Genomic DNA, 8,576 nt, shown 5'->3' on the forward strand with positions numbered 1-8,576 from the left:
CAGGAAGCAGTTTACATGGCTACGCAAGTGCTCTGGTTCACAGTCCTTCTGAAATACTATTATTGTAACGGGATAATACTGATTAAGGACAGTTCCCTGAGGAAGGAGGGCCTTTTGATGATTGAGTCATTTCCTTTCCCTGCTTGACTTCAGTAAGATAGCGCTTCTCTCACCACGGACGCACACCCTTTGTAGCCAGAGACTTCTCCAGCCAGGAGGTCAAAAGCACACGCCCCAGCCTTAGGTGGAAATGCCTGAGTGCATGAGTCCTAAAGAAAGCACTGAATCACCAGAAATATGCCAGGAGTCCAAGCAGAGACTATTTTTTTCCCCCAGATATTCTGTTTGCCGGTCCCCTTTCAAAACTACAGGATAATGCTGTCTTTGGCTACACCGCTCCGCTGGAATAACCTTTCAACCCTTTAATCTTTGATTTTTGTTCCCATAGAGGTTTGGCAAATTAATTTGAAAATAGCGATGGGTTTACCGGCTAAGCAAAGGCAACAACACCTCTGCAAACCGCTGCAGTACAGCCTTCTGCTTCTGGACGTGGTCACCTGCCATCAGTGAAGAGCTGACCAAGGCCACTAGCTCAGTTAACACAGATCAGAAATCAGTAATAGCAAACGCTGTTCACTCCTAAACTAGAGCAAATTCAGATTAGGGACCTAGAGGGAAAAGATTCCATGTTCTCTTACAACTGATGGGCACCAACGAAATCCCGGCTCCCAAACCACGCAAGCCGCAGGGGATTCTGATCATATAGGAACATCGTAGATAAGAACAACTCTCAGCCTCTCATCTCTCTTTGGTTTTTGTTATGTGTTGCCATGGGAGGTGCTTGAATGAGCTCAAGTCTAACCACGGCTTAGCAAGAAAATGTCCCTGTTATCACTTCTGAGCTAAAACTGGATCCTTCTAAATGTTTTCCCTTTTGAGGTACAGTAATTGCTCTCCGATTAGGCAGGAAACTGTACCAGCATTATTGCTCGAAAGGAGCCAGCGTTATCAAAAAACAACACATCAGGGCCTGTCCTCACAGGAAGGGAATCATAAGTAATCAGCAGCGCTATAATGCAATTGGCTGCTGGTGCCTCCATGCCGAGGGGACAGGGTGCCGAAAAAAACATTTTAGGACTTCTGTTTGTGGCCAAAGTATTTTAAAAGAGCCCTGGTTCCTCTTTGCCTCCCTGCTTGCCTTCTCCAAACATTGCTGTAGTTCCTCAACAGAACATAAAAAAAACCGTCGGCGTGTGCAAGAACGCAGCGCAGGGTCCTTCCACCCAAAGGGTTATTTTGCAAACTGGTGCCATCCCTTCCCTGAATGCTCCACCAGTTTGCACTGGGAAAGCCGCCCTCATCGGGCAACGTTAGTCAAGGGGAAGAACTGCCCTAGCATAGAAAGATGATGAAGATCCTTGGGGATGCAGTTCCTACGCTTTATTCCCTTTCAGGTTACCTCCCTTTGAAGTTCTTTCTAAAAGATAGGTATGCTATAACGTGTGAATACAGCACAGGAGCAGTGGTGGGTGTAACGTTGGTTCTCTTATAAAACTAGTTGACATAATGGCCGCTTAACACTGTCCAAGTGGTAAGATAGCTGAACTTCATCTACTCTCCATCGTGAGGTACATCAATATCATTTGACTGTTAGACTGACCAGGACCTACACATCCATCCATCCATCCGTAAACACACCCACCTACCCCTAAGTACACACTGCGAGGACTGTGTAGAGTACTTACATGTGGATTACGTAGCAAGAGCCAACCTGCTCTCAGCATATTCTACAAAAGGAAGCAGAAATACTCAATCTGGTTAATAATACAGAATCTGACTGGAAAACTCACCTGGTCTTTTAAGCTAAATTCTACTGAAGTGCTGTTTTGCCCTGCTTTTGCTAGCTGTGTGTTTTGGGATTTGTAGGAATGTGCAGAGATGAGGCCTACTGTTGATCTGTCCTCACTGCGTCTTTAGATGAGATCTTTTTTTTTTTTAAACAATATTTACTAGTCCAGCAGTGAGAATCAGAGATATCAGGAATCCAGGAAAACTGCTGCATCTGTCGATGTTCGGTTTGATGGCCGTTGCAGGATGTGTTCCCATCCTGACACAGATGAAGAGGGACAGTTGCGCATCACTCACTACAATCTCAGAGTGACAGAGGTCGGTCACAAAGGGAGGTCTTTGTAACACTACGCTGAAGCCTCAACCTCATGACTGTCTGGAATAGATAGACTTTTACAGAAGGGTAAAAAAAGTCAATCCTCAGGGCCGTTCTGTGAGAAAATGTCAGGATTTTAATTGAAGTAGACAAAGCAATGAAGAGAACCCCCCGCAATAAAATGCAACGCTAGCCCCCAGAAGTATCTGTTTGAAAAAAGAAGACAGCAGGGAACAATTTCAAACTCACCGAGGGCTTCAACATCTGCTGAAAGTGACATTTGAGATGTCCAAAGAAGAGATTCTTAGACGCTTTTACAATTTTTCTCTACCATGATTAGCATCAGTGAGTGAGCTTCAAATTGTTGGTTGTCCTGCTAGAGTAGTTTCCCAGGACTGGAATACTGCTTGAGCCTCTCGGACCTGCAAAATGCTGCTTGCAGGAGTCCCCAAATTCTAGAGCACTGCACGCAGGACACTACTGCTGTCCATCACAGGAAAGCTGGTCCCCAGACACCAGTTGGGTCTGGAGAGATGGCCAGGGAGCATAGGATGGGGTCAAGGGAAGGCAGGTCAGAAACGGTTTCCCGTCTTGCTGGAATACAGGTGAGGACTTCTAGGTCCCACCCTGATCAGGTGGGTCTGGGGACATGGGGTAGTGGTGAAGGAGAAGCCACGAAATTTGTGAAATTTGTGAAAACAAATGCAGGAGAGTCTCCTGGAGGAGAATTTTAATAGCTGTTTCTACTCAACTGAGTCTATCCTCAGCACAGGCCTTCTGACAATCCCTGATGGATCAGAAAATGAAGTAATAAAACAGAAAACAAAAAAATCTGTCAATGGACCATTTTGGAATGTTGCGATACGTTGCTGTTTGGTGAGTTTAACTACGGGTAACAAGAAGGAAAATATGTGAGCCTTGAGCTGTCAGAGAAGAGGCTGGAAAATCAGATAGCGTTGGAGAGAAAGCTCACAACGTTTTATGCTTATCATCTGTCCACAGAAATAGACATATTTGTCCTTCTATCTCTACTTTTCCTGTCTGGTTTTTTCCCATCTCTTGTACGTGGAAGTGCTCACTGCTTCATTGAGCCCCCATAGTAGCTTGGTGGTAGTATGCAAAGGGATGCGGTCACATCCCCCAGTCCCGCATCCCCCCCACAACCTCCTAACCTTCATCTCAGGAGCCTAGACTGCTAAAAGTTCACAGATACAAAGTCTGAAGAGCCAAAGTAAGAACATCCTCTTTGCCAGGGACTCATGATTTCCCTATTTGGTGTGATCTAGGGGTCATTGTCCTTCCAACCTCGGCGGAAGACTTTTACCTCAAGGGGTATTGCGAGTACCAAGTTGCTTTTACATCTCACTTGCTCTCCCTCAGATGACTTTTGTCAGTTTGGTTGTTTGTTTTAGTGGTAATGTTTTTAAATTGAAGCCTGTGTGCCCAGAAGGCACATAAAATAAGAGGCTTTTAAAAGCCAGAGGATAAATAAAACACAACCTTGAATAAACAACAGGCTTTTGTCCTAATTTCCTTCCATTCCTTAATGGACGCTGATAAACTATCTGAATTTCTCAGTGTATTAATGCCACAATGACAGTAATACGAAACCCACAGCCTCACAATAGCAATGATTTGACCAAATCGTTAGCTTTTAGACAAGCAATTGTTTCATTCAAAGTGGTTTGTAGGCTATCGTGGTCTTACCAGGCTGCTCCTTTCTCTACCCCATCACAGACTATTTCAGTGAGATACATTTATCAAAGAAAACTGCTAGACCCACTCAGGGCTAATACATTTCATAGAAATAAATATCTTGTTTGATCAGGTAAGAACATGCACATCATGTTTCATTACTGATTTTATACTCACCACTCTGTTACTAAATAATCCTGCTTATTTTCTGGATCAAAACCTTTCTTGGTATGTAAGGCTGTGGCTAACAGAAGTATTAATACTTTATGTTGCTTTTTTTTTTCCTATGCAGAGCAGCAACAAAGTAAAGACATATTATTTTCAGGACCTAGGAACATGTTTCTGAGTAAAGCAAGAGAACTGGAGGAACATGCCGAGGAGACGACTTCTTTGGGAATTAGATTCACACCAGGTTAAGCGTAGTCCATGTCGCTGCTTTTGTCAGCCAGCACTTCAGGTCTGGTTATTCCAGAGAAGCCAACTGGTCCCAGTTTTGCTAACTAACTGAGGTGTGAAGAGGAGTTCTCAGCAGGAGGGCTGAGCTGAGAGCCTCACCGAGCAGCAGAGATCGTAACACCCATCTGAACCACAGGCTAGTTATAATGACGACGTTAAGCTCCGCGTTCTCCTAGAGCCTCTTGGTGATTGTCCCAACACATCACACACTTTGGCAAGTATCCCTGTCGCTGTATGACTGCGAGCAACGCCTATTTCACCCTCATCGTCCCGCACTGGTGTATCTGCAAAAGTATCACCACAGCTCCACTTGTGCCTGTTGTCCTCTACAGTTATGTCCACCACGATGACCTTTCCTTTCTTGTTTCTGGTCATTCAATGCTCACACTGGCCCATCCTGTAGGACTATGGTTAATTCCTCCCTTCACCCAGGTTTGTGTATTTGTATATTTTTTATGATGAATCCTAGAATAGTTTGGATTGGAAGAGACCTTTAAAGGTCATCTAGTCCAATGCTCCTGAGGGTGGTGAAACACTGGCACAGGTTGGCCAGAGAGGTGGTAGATGCCCCATCCCTGGAAACATTCAAGGTCAGGTTGGACGGGGCTCTGAGCAACCTGATCTAGTTGAAGATGTCCCTGCTCGTTGTAGGGGGGTTGGAGTAGATGACCTTTAAAGGTCCCTTCCAACCCAAACCATTCTAGGATTCTATGATTCTATGACCTTTCCTTTATTGTTTCTGGTCATTCAATACTCACACTGGCCCATCCTGGAAGACTCTGATTAATTCCTCCCTTCACCCAGGTTTGTGTATTTATATATTTATATTTGTGTATTTATATATTTATATTCGTTATTAACGGAAGAAGCCTGAGAATTACTACATGAAGGAGAGGGGGATCTCTTGTCTGAGTTTCTGTCCCTCTATTTTTAATTATAACTAAATCTGGATGAGGAGAGACACTTCCCCTTGCCCAAGAACAGGTACAGACCTTTGCAGATACAACCGTGGTGCTTTCAGCTTCTCAGTACCAGACGCAGTGCCAGTTCTGCCAGCCGAGCACGGCTCCAATACTAATACATAAGCTGCTGATGCTAAATAAATGCCAAGACCTGTATTTAAGTGCAAGAACTGCTCCTACACGAGCTTCTTCCATTATTTCCCTGGCACTGTAACGAACAAGGCGGCTTTTTAGCACTTCAGTTCAGTGGGGATTGGAGCCTGAGCCCAGGATTTCTGCTTCCAGCAGCTACAACCGATGAGTCCACTCGCCCCATTTGTGCTCCAGACTCTGTCTCAAGGGCAAGTCAAAACAGCCTGAACACCCACCCAACGTTTTGTTTTGAGAACATTCCCAGGATAAGTCACACCCAATTCATTTTTCTTTCTGAAAGTCTCGAAACAAAACAAGTTATGCTCGATAACATAAACACACACACACACACTGAACACAGCCAGAAATAGGCAGCAAGAAAAACACATTTACAGAAAAATACAACTTCGGGCAAGTCTAGACACAGACAGCATTCATTTTGCATGTGTATGCACTTAATGTTTATTGCTTGGCAATGGGCTACGTGGTAGAAAAATTGTTTCTCCTCTGTATCGATCCATTCACTTTTGTCTATTTAAGGACATGTATAACTTTTACCAAAGGGCGGTGATAATTTTCTCAACCAGATTTAACTTTGCTTCAGAAACAAGCAAAACATTAAAACAGGCCAATTCATAAAAATACATTAAAATATTCCATGTACAACGACTACACACCCAGGAATGAAAGCTGAGAATTCAGAGACAAATGGAAAGCACACTAATTTGTTACGAGAGGAGCAGATGAGCATCGTCCTAAATAGCAGTAATATTTGTCCACCTTGGTTTTTCCTAAAGGATTAGTTTCTCATATAACGAGAAAAGACACCAGACCTTACATCATCAGAAACTTGATCTCTGAGCATCCACGTAAGAATCAAGCAGGGTATGGATTCAAGTATCAAAAGGAAGACAGTGAGGGTTTCTGAAACTATGAGTTTACAGAATAAAAAGGAGAAGATCTCAGCTTCTGCAATGTAAGACAGGCTGAAAAAAAGAGATTTGTAATCTAAAGTTAATATACATTTCAATCGTGAAGGCAAATTACAGTTCTCATATGCTCGGGATCAACCCAGAACCAAAAGAAATGGGAGTCGAGCCTTCCCTTCCCAGTCACAAGCCTTTTCTTTTTCACCCCTACAAGCATCTTGGACCTTGCAGCATGCTCTCAGTTCATCCTTGGGAGCTGACGGCACACAGCACGGCACGGGATCAGGTCTGTGAGCAGCAAGCCTGGCTGTGTTATGATGAATTCTCTCAGTTATAATGATTTGGAGAAAAATATTGTTCATGGGCTGCATAAACAATTTTAATTGGCTCAGGCGCCCAAAATGTGCTTTTTTTGTTTGGCTGCCAAGGTTGCTTTCTCGCTTGCTAATTATGTTTCACTTTAGCTTTCAGCAAAAACAGGAAATAAAGCATCCATTACTCGAATGACAACTTTTCAACAAGCCAACATTTCAACATCCATTGTGTAATTTCCGACCTAGAGCCAGCTAGGAGCTAAGTGCCTTTAGAACTGTATATCCCCTCTTACAAGGGCCTTACTGGCCCCCCGTGCTGCTAAATAACAGGGCACAATGTTTATGAGTCTGAAACATGGGCCAGAGACGTTTGCTGCTGCTACCCACTGCCCAAAGAACCCCTCTCCGTAACACAAGATTTCATGAATCCTGCAGAAGAACATCTCAAGAAGCTTTTGCTTTCTCCCGCGGGCTGGCTGGCAGCCACCTCCTGCGTCGCTCTCTGACTGACGCCCATTTTCATGGCGTTTCTTTTCCTCTCTCCCATACGCAGTAACAGGTTTCTTCTTCCAACAAAGACAGCTGGTAGCTCAAGTCAATGCGGTAGGTGTTCAATATTCACCTGCCCTGGTACGGAAGATAAAAGATGGAGGGAAGCTGGGAACCGTCACCCATGTGTTGGGCAGCCGTTGGCTTTATTGAGCCATCAGTCCACTGGTTCATTGTCTTCACAATTGTATTCAAACCAGCTCTTTGTGTCCTCGAGGAAAGTTCAATATAAATGTATTTGCAACTTTAAATTATCATCATTCAGGTCGGTGGACATGGAACTTGGTACAAACAAAGCATCTTCAAAACTGTGGTTACAGATGTAGTTTTTCTTATGTAAACTCTCTGACATAAACCTTGTGGATTTACCTAGGATGTCTGAAAATCAAACCGGCGAGTTTCTAGAAACAGATTAAAATATAGCCTCTCCTCCCTTATATGAAAATACGGTGGTCCCAAGCCACAGCACCAGCAGAAGAGGGCTGGACTGAGGAGTGCATGTATTTTCCTTTTACATCTCTGTTTCTTTAGTGCTGATATTGATTCTAAGCTCTGATGTGTGGGGGTTTTTTAACAACTCTTGTGAGTTAGATTTTCCCCCCCCCGAGATGCCCTGCCTTTTGTGGTTTCAAAACACACTATCAAAACCACCTAGAATAGATGCTGTGTCCCATTTCCCAGTTTGTGTGTGGAGAAAAAGCTCTTATTCCTCTTGTTCAGCCAACTGAGCTGTAATTGGCAAAGCAAGCAATAGGTATATACCACATTGTGGGGGTGAATGAGGATGCCCTTTAAATTACCTATAAAACCCTTTGATTCAAACTGCTGATGTTGCCATAGGCAATTTGCTAAGCTTATTGATCATCTTCTGTTTAAATTAAAGTTTGATGTCCTGGAACAGGCTATTCAGCACAGAGAGCTAATGGGATGGGATGAGATACAGGGAGCGAGAGAAACACATGCACACAGGGGAAATGGATTGTGGTCAAAAAGAAAAAAAAAAAAAGAGGGTTATATGCTGAATAGGTTCCGTGGGTCAGTTAGTAATAAATACCGTGGTGATAAAAAAGTCCAGCGTGGATAGTGAAGGTAGGGTTTTTGCTGTGTAATTAAAGGAAAATGGGCAGCTTGTTAGAAAACTAAAATTTCATAGAAAGGAGGTGAAAAAGAGAGTGTTAAGATTTATTATAAATGTGTGCATACAAGCTTAGTGATTTCTGCCAGAAATTCAAGCTGCCCCAAGATTTTGGTAAGTTGGGTTAGATGCGAGCCAGTACCGGTAAGAGGCGATAGGCTTCAGTTAAATGTTGGCCAAGGCAACTCGGAAGAGGTTGTCCCTGATAGCACCCCTCTGGCTGCGCGTCTGTCTCTCCAT

The sequence above is a fragment of the Gymnogyps californianus genome, chromosome 5 (genome assembly GCF_018139145.2).
Source record: "Gymnogyps californianus isolate 813 chromosome 5, ASM1813914v2, whole genome shotgun sequence".
Lineage (NCBI taxonomy): Eukaryota > Metazoa > Chordata > Aves > Accipitriformes > Cathartidae > Gymnogyps > Gymnogyps californianus.